This window comes from Ceratosolen solmsi, unplaced genomic scaffold, assembly GCF_000503995.2.
Source record: "Ceratosolen solmsi marchali unplaced genomic scaffold, CerSol_1.0 scaffold13, whole genome shotgun sequence".
Lineage (NCBI taxonomy): Eukaryota > Metazoa > Arthropoda > Insecta > Hymenoptera > Agaonidae > Ceratosolen > Ceratosolen solmsi.
In genome coordinates, this window is record NW_011948418.1 from 10,442,132 (window position 1) to 10,457,776 (window position 15,645).

A 15,645-nucleotide genomic window follows, 5' to 3' on the forward strand; every position below is an offset into this window, starting at 1 on the left:
TGGAAATCACAGATCCTTGTTTCCTCTGATCAGTGATAATATGCAATAACAATAAGAGTGGCGTCTTCTACTCGAAATCAACGCACTATCATCTTAAAATGACATTTCGAAAACTGCTCGTTCACTCACTGACACGCTGTCGGGCAGCTTTCTTTTTTTTCCCTCTCAGCCGTTGCGAGTCAGAGAAAACGGCAGTGATGCTTAAATCTCCCTAGCCTTACTAGAAAATCTGAAATGGAAAATGTCACAAGGGCCGGTAGCATCGGTCCTTTCACGCAAAATAAGTGGACCGCGAATTGCGAATCCATTGTCGCTTTCCAAGGACGATCTTCACGAAATTCACGATCGATCACCTGCTAGCGATACATTAATACGATCGTTCGTCCTTTTTTTGTAGCGTGCACTGCACAGGAGAGCCGCGCAGATAAAGGAAAATACATCATTAGTGTAGTCAGTGATGCATTATTCAATAGGTAGAGCAGCGTAAGCGATTTTCGCTTGGACAAGTCACGACAATTATTGTACTTGACGTCATACCGATGTCTACAGATTTAAACAAGAGGAAAGAGTATAATTAACAACAAAAAAATAAAAAAAAATAAAAAAAAAGAAAAAAAGAGAAAATATACTTTTCTTTATTCGTGAAAACGAATAGGATTTAATACTGTCGTATTAATCTATTAGCTACGAACATTTAGATATAAAAGTGTTTCCAATTAATATCTTCTTATTCGATCGTATACCAATTATCTCTATAATAACATCTTATAGTAGGAAGAAACTAGCAATTTTAATTATTGGTTATAATTATTTTTTTCTGATAAGATAATGCAATGTTATTTATAATTATATATTATAAATAAATAACACATAGCAACATTAGCCCAATGAATATTATAGAAGAATTATAGCAAATTCCTCATTTCTTTATTTGGCTGTTCAATTTATTCAAATTTCGAAATATTCTTCATGAATAAGAAAAAATTATGATTTACTTTTATCTTTTATAATATTCAATCAATAATCAACTCGTTAACTTTCAACAAATTCGACAAAATTCTTTTTTAAGTAATGGTAAATTAAATAAAGTAATAATAAAGAAATGTTTATCCATAATGTATAATATGAGATTGTATAAAGTATTTGATTGAAAAAAATTAAAATCAAAAAGATCCTTGAACGCAAACGTTCAACGTTACTAACATCCACATTACTAATTGTAGATGGAAAATATTTTTTAATCAGAGATTTTGCAGTACATGTTAAATATTTTTATATATCTATATCGACTTGAAATTATTGCGGTATACTAGTTTATTTGCTTTAGCAAGGAACAGAAAATAATTTTTCTTATTGAAAACAATCCAAGATGTATTGAATTGAAAATCAAATCTATAAACTAAATGAAAGTTCTGAGCCTTTGTTCATTTGACGTAGATTGATTAAAGGTAAAATTACATATAATAATCAAATATTATATTCAATTAAACGTTAAAGAATAAGACTATCGATAATTTACAAATCAATCGCTGTAATATTTTTTCCTATTATTTTTTGTCGTAAAATTGATTCTTAATATATAAAACATTCATACGAATGAATTAATATAAATTTGTAATTGAATGCAATACCTGAACACACATAGAATTAAAAAACTCTAAATAAATATCAAGGCCTGTTTTTCAGATAATAATTAATTCTCGAATCATGCATTATTTACTAAATCCAAATATGAAGGTTAAATTATTTTTATTCTGAAGGAATCCAAATCTAAATTTTAAATTTAATTATTATTGTATACTTTCAAATCATTATGAAAAATCGAACATCTTTCAATATCAACAATTACTTTCTTCCTGCTCCCATTCGAACTTCTCGAAACTTTTCTCGCTTGAATCTGTTCTCTGACTCTCATTTCTGTGAAATCCTACAAATACTTCATTAGTTGTATTATCCTTAGTTCCTTACGTGTTTGTATGTTATCACCGTTGTCGATTCATCACTTGTACTCGTATTGCCTTTCTCCGTTTTTCGTATCCTGTTTCCACTCACTCTAACCTACATTTTTCGACATGAAACGTATACGGGAACTAAGAAATTTGGATAAAAAAAAGAGAAGTGATTTTTCAGACAACTACCTGCTAGATGATAAAAGAAGAGATTCCCGTTGCAGAGTATGTACGTTAGTGTTGGTTAACGAGAACTTCGTCCTCTCAATTTTGCTATTCATTTGATATTTTGCACCTTCATTTTTAAATATGCATTAAAACAATATTATCCCATAAAAATTGTAATCATGTTCCCAGTAATCTATAATACACCACCTTACCAGTAATCTGTTAAATTACATTTTTAGTTAAAATATTATTGATAATGCTTATGCAAGGAATGCTTAAATTTTTTTAAGAAAATTGAAAAAAAAAACCTATGTATAAACAATTTCAAATGAAAGTTCGTTGAATTTACTATGTAATTATCGATTTAATATGCTGCAAACAGACATATATTATTCACAATTGATAATTGAAACGTAATTTCAATATAGTTTATAATTACTCCCAAAAAAAAAAAAAAAAAAAAAATGTATAAAATTTTCGACGATATATAAAAGTTTAATACCTCGTCATATTCTTTCATTGTAAAATAATATGTAAGAACAATATATTGCGGCTGTTTATATCCAATAATACTCGAAAATATTATTTATACGAACATAGTTCCATTCATCTAGGATAAATTTGTTTTTGAAAATGATAAAAATTTTGTAATAAATATTAAACACATTATTCCGAATATTATTATTCTATTTTCCTTTATAAAGAAAAAAAAAACTAGCTTTAAATAAACTACATAAACATTACTATACTTATAAATTAACTTAAATGAAATTTATATGACAGATGTAATGACAGATGATATCTGTATAATACTTCATATACTTTCCCATAGAATTGGTTAAGATAAGCTCTGGATTAACTATATTTACAACACATTATGCATTATGAAATACAATAAGACAAATTTTCTATATATTATAAGTTATTAAAATAAATTCTATATATTAAATATATTTAAATAATATTCTAATACTAATGTATACGAAATTTTTTAATAATTTACTTAAATAAATTTGTTAGGATATTAAAATATTAAAAAAATAATAATAATATTCTAATATTACATGTTATTTATATTCATATAAAAGTTTTTTTTTTCTTTAAAGTTTTTTTGTTTTTTAATTATCAAACTATGAATTATATGGTGTAACACAAATTCAGAGTATTAAACGTACAAAGGAGGAAAGATAAAAAAAATAGTTTGTTTATTTATCGCTCCATAAGTATAGTAATAATAATGATGTTCCATTCGATTAAAAACGTATTTTAAATTAACAAAGATGCATCATTTATAGGAACGATCTAATTTTATTATATAAAATTATATTTAGCCGTATTTGCTACTTATATTTAATATATATGTCCTTTTATTATTATTTTTAAAAAAAAACAACATATATATATATATATTTATGCACAAAATCCTAGAACACGTGTGTATATAATGACGTAAAGTTACCCATGAATGTCTTTAAAAATATTGTTTTAATTGAAAATAATTTCAATGTACAAACAAAAAAATTTTCTTTTTCTTTTTAAAAATGCTTATCAAGTTTAAATATTTCACTGAAACTATGCAATATAATGCATAATAACTAGTACATGAATTACACCAATTGATAAACGATCGTGCAAATGGAATACCCAGTGGAGAAGTTTTAAAAAGTATTCATAAACGATTAGCAAAGTACTTATTAATATTGTAAAACTTTATTTTATATTTCTTTTTTGATTGATTTTCAATGAAAGATGTTATTTATCTCTTTATTTACTTCACATAAGAATTTATTCATCTTATCGATTTGAATAACGTGAAAATTGATTGTTTTACGTTCGTATTAATTAGTTAAAACGAAATATTTAATTTTAAACCTTTTAAAGCTAATACTTATTACAAGTCTGCATTAAGTTGAATCCTAAAAATGTAAAAACTCTTTTATCTCTGCTCGCATACAATTAATGTATATCACTATATTACTTAATACAGTTATCCCACTATCTTTTAAAAAGCCATTTAAGAGTATTTAAAGCTACGAACTGCAACGAAAGTAGAGAATCCGAATGAAAAACGTGTCAAGTGCGCAGATGTGTACCGTAGATAAAGGAGCCCATGATCGTTAATTTCAACTGAAAAAGTGCTGATGGCGTACGTACGCATGGTAAATTTTGCGTTCTCAGCTATCTACAAAGAAATTGTAAATCGAATGAGGGTCGAGAGCGAGCCATTGTCCTTTCGCGCCTTTGCCGCTCTCGTATAATAAATACCGTTATACGCCGCTTGAGTTCAACATCGTGCGCGACCGTTTCTTTCTTTATGTGTACGGTGCATGCAGCTGAGAATTTTTCTTTCTCTCCAGACGTCGCATTGCTCGATGATGCAAGCTGACCTATAGTCTAATTATTTTACTGTTCTTTTTTTTTGATTTCCCGCAAAGTGCTTTATTTTTGAGTCGGGAATGTTGGTCAGCATCGTGACTGATTAGCCCATAATTCTTGTAAATCAATCCTTCTGCTCTTTTATCCATTATTTTCAACTGTAATTAATACTACGGGACGAAGATTATTTTATTGCCATGTGTGGGATTTTGTAATATTAAATTGGGCGTATGTACTCTTCAATGGGACCAGATACTTCCTTCCAAGATCTTCGAGTTTTTATCATTTCGTTAAACGCGTTTAGAAATCACGAAAACAATCATAAAGAGACCTCTACTATACTAATTCAAAAAGCAATTCTAGAATTTTATTTAAATCAAAATTTCCGCCCCCGGTGGATGTACACGCTATATGCCATGCGGCAAATGTACTATTCAACTGTTCGAAGCAATGGACTGTCGTTATTTGGCCAAATGTGGGAAATTCGTGATTAAACCTTTTAAAATCTAGGCCACTCACTCATTGTATAAAGTCTTTTGTTAAAAGCATGACCTGTTACAAATACCTTGCAATACCGAGAATTCGGATGAAAACCGAATAACATTAATTCCTATTTGTTGTTATATATACTACAGTCGAGGTGAATTACTTCTTTCACCCTGAAAAATCAGGAATAGTAGCGATACTAGATGATTAAATATAGAAAGATAAATTAAATTAATTAATACATTAATAAATTTCTTCAACTAATAAAGAGTTTGAGCATCGTATAATTAAACCAATGATTTAAATGAATGAATGATTTAAATTCTCTAATCTCAAAGATTCAATGAATATAATGTAATGACAAATATCACGGTAAATTGTACAATTTTAAATAAGACTTATAAAATGTCGATATAAAAATTATAACCTGAAAAATATTGAATGAATAAGACTCAAAAATGAGGAAGAATGAAAAAATCAATATTTATATAATCAATTTAAAAAAAATTCATAAGCATTCTCCATGAAACAGAAATTAATTTTTTCCTGATAGAATAGTGATGGAAAAATTAATAAGACCAAATGTACATTACGGAACATATATTTAGTTAGGGTATTTATTTGATATAAATTGTCTATTTTTATACGATCGGCAAATTACAAGTGAAAATCTTTAATGGAGTATTTCTCTACCATAATTTCGACGGAATTATATCCTATCTAAATTATAACATACTCGTTAAATATTATTATGGTTAGAAAATACTGAATAAAAACAAATAATAAATTTAATATAGTCGATGATTTCGAAACTTACGTATGAAATATAATTCTTATGAAAACTAAAATTAATTGTATAAAAATAATTATTGATATAATGTAATCCTTAATGTGTAATTTCTTGTAAAAATTTCTAAAAAAAAATTCATCTATAATAAAAGTTTTAATTGAAAAATTTTATTATAACAACAATTAGAAAAACAATTTTTTTTAAATTTTTTAATATTAATAATACATTATATAAGATGTAAAGTTTTAAATTATGCGTTCTAAATTCGTAATTATAGTCACGAAAGTTTTATATTGAAAATGAAGTACATTTTTACTTCACGAGATATCATAATTAAGTAAAAAATAAACTAAAGTTTATATTTATAATTACTATATATTTATATTATACTATATTTATAAATGGAATTTATATTTTTAATGTCAATTTTACACAATTCGCTAAACTTTTTACGTTAATATATAGTAAAAATATAAAGCCAACAATGTAGAACATCTTAAAATATTAAAACTTGTATAACTAAAAACTTTCAAGAATAAAAAATTACCGATCTAATTATGTAATTGTAATATTTTCCTCTAAAAATAGTTTTCATACAAAAAATTTTTTTTTAATAATGCTGAATAAAGTGTTTAATACAAATATTTATACAATTAGAATTTCAAGCAAAATCTTATAACAAAATATGTAGATGTAAATTAGCTCTAAATAAGAAATAAATAATTTATTGTGTAAGAATTTGATTAAACTTTAATTATTTATTTACGTTAATACTAAATTAAGTGATAATGGTGTAATAAAATTTGCAAAAAATAATTATAAATTGCATTCATAGAATTATTTATAAACGATAAATATACGAAATCAAAACAAAAACCTTAAATGTAAATTAAATGCGTATGAAGTTCTATCATTTAAATATGTAGAAAAATCATAATTACACAATTAGAGTAAATTTATCTTTCGCACTATCCATCAGCGCTTTGGTCGTTATTTCATCGCGTTTATATTTACATTAATGATAGCAATGCAAGGCGCCCATTGATAAAAAAAAAAAAAAAAAAAAAAAAAAAAAAGAGAAAAAAGAAAATGGAATAGAAATGCGAAATTCAATTACACAGTTGAATTAGCTAATAGCGCTTTTCAAAAGTAATTGAAAAGTCTATACATGTATAAGCTATCATTGAACTGCTGTAACGAGCAAAGTAAGCTCTAAAACACAAAAGAAATAACTATTAAAGAATAAAAGAAAAAACTATATAACCTATGATTATATACTATTATAATAAGACAGTAGTAGTAGACTTTTATGGGTTTGTATGATCTGCTTCATATGTTACTAAAATAATGCTGATGTTTATTATAGAATCGATGATACTGTATTTATTTAATTGACGAAAACTTTCAATTAATTGTTGGATTTCCTCTGTCGAAGCAATATAATATATTAATTTGAATATTAATTCATCATAATAACAACAACAAAAAAAAATACTTGTCACTGTCTATTTATTATGTATGCTTTGTCAGAAAATTAAATGTTTCTAAGCTTTTTAGGTGCAGTTAAATTTATCTTCCTATTGGTATGCAAATTCGGTCAAACGAATCATTAATCATAATGTATAAGATTTTTATTCTTCAGAATTTAAACATAAATTGCGTTAAAATTTTAAAAACTTTCATTTTCCACGTGTAATGAAAAATTGTATAAAAAATGCTCATAAATTGTGTTTCACAAAAAACATTTCAAATATTTTTTCAAAATTGTATTTTTATTACTAATGACATCAAATAGTATATTTAGTTATTGATATTTCCTTATATAAAAATTTATCCGACAATGCCACTGTAAAATACAAAATTTTTAAATAACACTGTAAAATGATATAAAAATGTTGATTTTTTAATGTCCTGAAAATATATTACAATTGCAGATGAAAAATAATAGAAATATTAATAGTCGGAATAATTGCAATTATTTATGATACAACATTTTAATATAACCTCTACTATTAAAATAAATTGTTGTACATTAGTTTGATTTATACTTTATAGAAATTTAATATCCCATTAATTATAATTATAAGTTTGTGCAGTTTTCATTAAGAAAATGCTAGACATTTAGAGCATTCAGCGTACATATTTTCGATACAAAATACCGACTTAACGTACTTAAATTATTGCCAAAGCAATTTATAAGTACTTTTATGATTTTTTATAATAATTAAAAATGTGTTCAAGCATAGACAGATGAGAAAGATAATTTTTCTATCAAGGGACATATTAATCTTATAATTATTAAGAAGTATAATCTCTACGTTGATACAAGCACATTAAAAAAAAAAATTTTTTTCAAGCAATCTTATTAGATATATTTGTTTTATTATGTGGCTTCATGTGTAAACGGAGAAAGTAAAATCAAACTTTTACTTCGACAGGTACATTTTACCAATGATTTTTTTACACTTAAAATTATAGTTTACGAGAGAACATATTACAAGAATTCTTATTAATGTTCTTTTATATTTTTTTCAAACTTTCGTATTGGAATTCGATATTGTAGAGTATCCAACGTAATATAAAAGGTAATTTCATTATGGCAAGCGAGCAGTATCGTATTATCGTATAGAACAAGCCCGAAAGTACGATATTACACATAATATAATTATGAAAGTGCATTTTACTGAAAAAGTTTAAATTTAAATTTTCTAACATATCTCAGACTCCGTAATTTCCTGGTATTTCCAATTTTACAGTCGCGCTGCGTTTACTTGCACGCGCTCTTTCAATATTCCTAAACGAAGAAACGGTTTTTCAATATGTCCGCGTCTCGAGTAATTCACCTCTCGGGAGTAATACTGACACGGCGGGCGCAACCACAATGATTTGAACCACGATCGATTAAATAACGAGAACTCAATTTCCCGCCTTTGTCACGCCACGACGATATCCATGAAAGTTCGAGGTCCTCGTGGAAACAACCGTCGCGTTGACTGTCGTTGTTACCGCTTAGCTGTAATTCCAGTGTCCGACGAGTTCTGGGATTGGCGACCGGGACATCTGACGCTGTTCGTTGACGTAGCATCTAGGGGAATAAGACAAAATAAATCCGTCGGAATGTGACGATGGTAATAATGCCGAGGCGTTTTTGCTCCTCGACGTACTTAACTAGGTCGTAAGTTCGTCCGTTGTCTACGCGGGTCCACCACCAAGACGTAAGGAGCTCCAACTCGTGAGAAAAATCCTTTTCTGACGCGTTAAGTGGAGCGTAGTGCTTTGAAAAGTCGTAATTGTACGAATTTCTTGGAAATGCATTTTAGATATATCCTGAATTCGTTGGTGAATGATCGTCTGCTCGATTACTTTCTCATTGGTGCGTGTTTCACGGGTGCATTATGCGATTCGGCTTTGGCCAAGCGACTAAAAGACGAAATGAGTTTGTGAGAATATCAATTATCCATTAATTTGGAATGTTCGACTATTAAAAATCTATGCCGGATGTGTGTAGATATGTTTATATTGGTATAAATGTGTTAAAGTGGTATAAATAACCATTTATATTAACATTTTTCATATATTTTCAATATTGAATTTCACGAAGCCTTGCTACTTCTTGATCAGATTCCTATCTGATAAAAATCAAAGTTTCAAGAAGTATGTTTTATACTAGTTATAATTTTATGAATTTTGAATATGAAATGACATATGTTTACAATTAATTTTCCTAAAATTTTGTTAAACGATAGAATCGAATTTTTCACAACTGTTATTGTTTCGAGAATTTATTACGACTAAAAGGACACATTTTTTTTAACGAAATTTTAAAAGAATCCAAATATATTAATTGAGTATTAACAATAAGTCACATTAGGATAAATTTACCTACAAATTTTGTAATTTTGTAATTTTAAAATAATAATTAATATACATATTGGTATATTATATATAGTAATAACACAACAACTAGTTGTATATAATAATAAAACGAATTATATAATTTTTCTTTTATTTTAATAAATGTAATATTTTAAATAAACGATAATAAACTTGTTAGAATAAAAAATTAATTAATTCAGATACTTTTACGTACTGATAATAAAATTATATTTAATAATTTGCCATATCCGAGAGGAGCACAAAGCATTCATGCCCAACTGATGCCTATCAACCTATTTTTTTGCGCGCGTGAGAAATATTCCCAAATAAGTGTACCATTGACAAAAGAACTTTTTTGTTAATTTAACGTTATATAATAATAGTACAAATATATATTTATGCAAAGACAAAAACTATAATTCAAATTGGTGAACATTCAATTATATAATTTATCTATTTATTTCTATAGCATCTTAATATATCCCATTTATTTATCCCACTTATTATCCCAATTTTCTACCTAAAAATAATTTTACACGTTATTTTTTTAATATGGTAAGTAAATTTCTATTCGTCTAATTGTTATGTCATTACAGTAATAATTATTAACTAATTTGATAAAACAAGAACTAAACTAAACTATTTCTATTTAATAAAGTAAGATCAAATTGTACCTCATTGATGCTTAGCATCCAATAAAGCCAAGTATTTATAATTAATACGTGTATTTTCAATTTCTAAAGTATATACACTTGATACAATTTAGAATATTTGCTATCTTTAATCGCTCATTTTCTCAGGCACAGACAGTTGATGACAATATGACTAGCGACTGAAATGTAGGTATTAAGAACGTACCAAATAAGGTATTCTGGACAACAATGAAATTAACAATGGGAACACCAGGCTGAAATGTATAGAAATCGTTTCATTCTTTTCCTTTTATAATGCAGCAAAAAAATAGGTTTTTTATTTAATTTTTTTTCAATTATGCATATTGTAATGTAATTAAAAGATAAATTGCAGCGTAGTGTATGTTAGTAAAGTTTTGATGCATGAAATAATAATTAGGTTACTAAATTATACGTTGCTATCAACGATTTATTTTCTCAGGATCATGTTAATATTAATCAAAGCTTTATACGGAAGATTGGAAATTAGCTGTAAAATTAGTAGAAATACGAATAATTATTTGATTATTTATGATAATTTGATATAGTAAATACAATACGAGTATTCGGAAGATTTATAAATGTTTACTGTAATTACAACAAGAATATAGTAATTTTCATCTAATTATTATCTCTTGGATTCTAAAGAAAATCTTAATGATATTGTATGTATCATTAAAATTATAGATAGTACATATTAAAATATATTCCTTACAAAGTTTTCCTAAAATAATTGTTTACCGTTATGAAAATAACGGTATATGAAAATATAAATGAATATTGCTTTATCGTTAAAAAAAAAAACAAAAAAAAAAACAAAAAAAAAACAAAAAACAAAAACACCATTTAAACAACTTTTTCTCAACTCTCTTTGAACAAAATAATCGTCTAATTTCAGATGTAATTATTCCATAATTAATCATTTCCTTTTCCGGAAATCAGAAATCAAATAGAATATCACATACACTGTGAACCGGTGACTGTAATTGGCAATTGTACATACTCAACGATACACCAATTCGCATTAATAAACAAATATTTGTTATTGTATCTTTGCTATTGTGTATATATTTATATTTTCATTGCTGTTAATTTATAATTAAATTTTATTTCTATTCTATCTTTTCTACAATCAACATTTTTTGTGAATTGCTAGTATTTTTTTTTTTTTTTTTTTTTTTTTTTTTTTTTTTTAGTCATTGTTGCAAATAAAGCCTATAATAATAAATAATATGTTAAATTATAAATCATCTTTTTGATATTAAATTTGATATAAAATACTGCTTGTAGAAAATCATTATATATATTGTTAGATGAAAAGAGAAATCAATTTCACCGATAAGATTTTAATCTTAAAATAATTCGCATGAATTTATAAAATTTTTTTTATATTCTTATAGTAAAAAAAAAACGTGTATCTCATTGTCATCGTGTTTCTGTAAGTCAGCAATGTAGATAAATCGATTGATTAATGGATGTATGAAAGTTATTTATTATAAGAACTGGAAATTTTAGATTATAGATAAATGAAGATACTCGTTGGCTACAATTATTAACAAAAAATTATATTCATAGAGGTAGCAACACTTAATTTAAGTAGGCAAGAGATAGCCATTACATATTAAATTAATACAGATACACCGAAGATAAAATAAAATATTATCTCATGTTTTATGGTACAAACTGTCAGTTAAGAATATGATGTCAGATTAAAAACAAAGTATTCTAGGTGAAAGTAATATCATTGGTGTGAATATTGGAAAAAATTGATCATTACGTAGGAATCTGAATCTCCAGAAATCCCGCTAATCTTAGAACGAATTATTGAAATGACGCAAGAATCGAATTTATTTAAGTAAATTTACGTATTATATTTTATAAAATAATAATAATCGTTTGGAGAAATTTTAAGACAATTACTTGACAATAATTTATTAATGTATTTCTTAAATTGAGTATGTTTAATAAAGATATAATGTACATTCATTTTTTGTATAAATGGAAACAGTGAGTCTCCTTTGGTGAGTCAAACTGTTTAGTAATAAATTTTATAAATATCTCGTAATATTTTTCAATTTTAAAATTCTTTTTTCACTTTAAAATTTGATGAATTTATTAAACTATCCAATACTGCACAAATTAACAATAACAATAACTCACTGCATGAAAGTAAATATCTTTTCTTATTTCTTTTCTCTAACAATATTCAAATGCAAAAATATTCTCACATTATATACAACAATTAAGTATTATTATCACATAAATAATGATGCTATTTTAATACATAAATAAATACATAAAAATACTTAATGAATAAATAAAAGTACAAATATCACAATTAAATGTTATTGTTTATATTGCCTAACGATTGCAATCATAATGTAACGATAAAATATATAATTTCATTTCATTTCATTTAATTAAAACTGTTGAATAAATTTAAACTATATTTTAAATTATTGTCTGCGCTTGTATTGAACGATAATGAATCATGAACAAAATTAATGTTCCATTCACAAAGTTGTTAAAATTTCTCCGAATTATATTAGAACAATGATAAAAAGCTTCATAAAATAATGTGCTTTCGTTCATGATAATTAAAATTATATTTATATAATCATTATATTAAAACTATAAGTGGAATAATTTCAAATATCATCATTCAATTTAAAATGCTAAACTTGTTTACTGTATTTATAATAGCGAGATTCAATATATTCTGATAAAATCTTGCAGCTTATTATTAGCGTCGATGTATAATTAAAGTTAAAATTAAAAACCAAATTAAACAAAAAGTTGTTTGCAGTCTCAATGATCTAATAAAAAAAATTCTCTATTGAATTTTATATTTATAAAAGGGCATCATGATTTTAGTCTAACCGATCAATATAAACATATATATATATATATATATGTATATGTTGCAAATATTTCTATATTTATTTTTATAATATAAAAATCTTTATATAACGCTGCGTACTTTATAAATTATAAACGTTTAAATTACATTATTGGCGTTTTCAATACTAATATATTTCAAATTAAATTGCAGCTCGGCTAATAATTAAAATTCTTATAGGCTATACGTGTTGACCATTTGCAGTCGTATCACTTCTATAATATAATCGATAAACGATGTTTATATTCTCTGGATCTTAACAAGTCCGTGTCTATGGTTTTTCTTTACTTAATTCAGAACAAAAAGTCCTTTAACCATGTAAATATTAACAGTTTCTCATAGATGCTAGACGAATAGGATAGTAGACTAATAGTGTTATAATCGGGTGCAGGAAGGCTATACGTAAGTGAGCTAAAGTACTTCAGAGGTCAGTCCCGCTCCGTCCTATGCTTAACTGCCGTAACGGATTGATGAGATACTACGAAATGCCGTTAGGTGCCTGCCCGTAATGCCCAAATTACACTGACCCAATGCAATGTATAAGACACTTATCCGTGCCGTGATCGACCAAAGAATGTAATAATTAATCGCTGATGAGACAAAAGCTATGAATCATGCAACGTCATTGTATTTATATGTACTCTAGTCGTTAAATTAGTCTATTTATTGGCTGTCTCCTTATTTATTGCGCGCTCTATCTATTATCTTAATATCAATTATATTTCACTTTAATCAATGCATAATTAATGCAGGATAAATCGTTAATTCTCGCAGTCTTTGTGGACAAAAAACTTTCAGCCGATGCGGATTATTAATAGTGTTACTTCAATTATAACTTTGATGTGCTTCTTTTATAATTACAACAATAGGGATAATGTAATACATTCTTCTTGTTAAATTACAAATTACTGCCAAATATAGTAATTTGTATTAATTATATTAATGGTATATTACAATATTAATAGAAAAATTACATCAAATTATTTTTTTAATAAAATTTTTATAAATGTAATTGCTAGATTTTGTTAATTTGATATTTTTCTTATAAAAGTTATTCTTCGACTATACGTTCGATATATTTCAAGTATATGTTAGGTAGGAGTTTTTTACCTTCTTATTCTAGAATTCGTTGTATGAACTCAAACAGATGCAAGTGAACTCTAAATGTTATAAAGTTAACAAATTGTTCCGCATATTAATGAAAAATGGATTTAGAATAGAATCATACATCGATCACTACTGCCCTTCAAAAATCATATTAATCTTTTGTTCAAATTTCGAATATATTTCAAGAGAAATTTATAAGAGAAAATGATATCATTATGATGTAAATGTCTTTTACATTGGTTTTTAAATAACTCATAAACATAAATGGCAATAGGCTAATTTGGCATATTATTTAATAAGTTTTTATTCTAATTATTTATATTTTAACGTACACAACGGTAATCTTTAAATTACGATAAATAAAATTTTATCACTTTCAATTAATTAACATAAATATGACAATAAAAGGGTATTTTTATTCGATGTTTTAGCTTATACGTTTCCCCTTTTATTCCGACAACAAAAAATTTTCCGAACTATACAAACACTTGGCTATATATATAAACTTGTTTCTCATCATATTTCAAAAATTAGAATATATAGATTGCATTTTTTGTAAAATTAAATAAATATTTATGTGCAATTTTTTTAAATAATTGTATTGAAATTTTTTCAATACAATTTAATTTAATAATTACATATTAAATGTATGTAGTTACAATTAAATAATAATTCAATGATCATATATATTTAAAACATAACATTATACATTGACTTTAAATATTGTAAAACAAAACTTATTTTATATGAAAGAGCCAACAAAACAAGATATAATATTAGCATTGGAATAATTGATGAACATTTTTTTTGTTTACGTATATTCGGTTGTATATTGTCCAACATAGCATTAATTGATATTACAATAAAGAAGATTAATTTCTTTACATTGATCTTAATGATTATTGATATTATTATTCATCATACATCATACGAAATAATGTATATCAGTATAAAATTCTTCAATTCATTAATATTTCACAAATTACATTGTTAATATGCAAAATTAAGATATTTGATTTTAAGGAAAAATATTATAAAAATTGTAGATTAACGAGAGTTTATACATTATAACTTTGAAAAAGTTTTTGTTTGCGTGGAGCTTAATATGTAAAGTTGTTTAAACGAATACAATCTTATAAAAAATAATTCGATTCAGTCTATTATTCAACTTCAATTAGATTAAAACCATTCAATCCAGCAGATCTATCGGGATAAAATCCTATTCTAGATTAAATTTTCTCAATTGTATTCTGAATAGTTGGCAGCGACGACAAAAATACAAACTCAATCTTCTGTACCTCGAGCCAACTGTAATAATCAATG

The 15,645-nt window shown here is 25.7% G+C and overlaps 1 protein-coding gene across 1 annotated transcript in view; it reads left to right on the forward strand.

Moving 5' to 3' along the window:
* LOC105360313 (uncharacterized) overlaps nt 1–15,645 on the forward strand; it is a 53,665-nt gene that overhangs the window by 16,722 nt on the left and 21,298 nt on the right. The window lies entirely within an intron of this gene.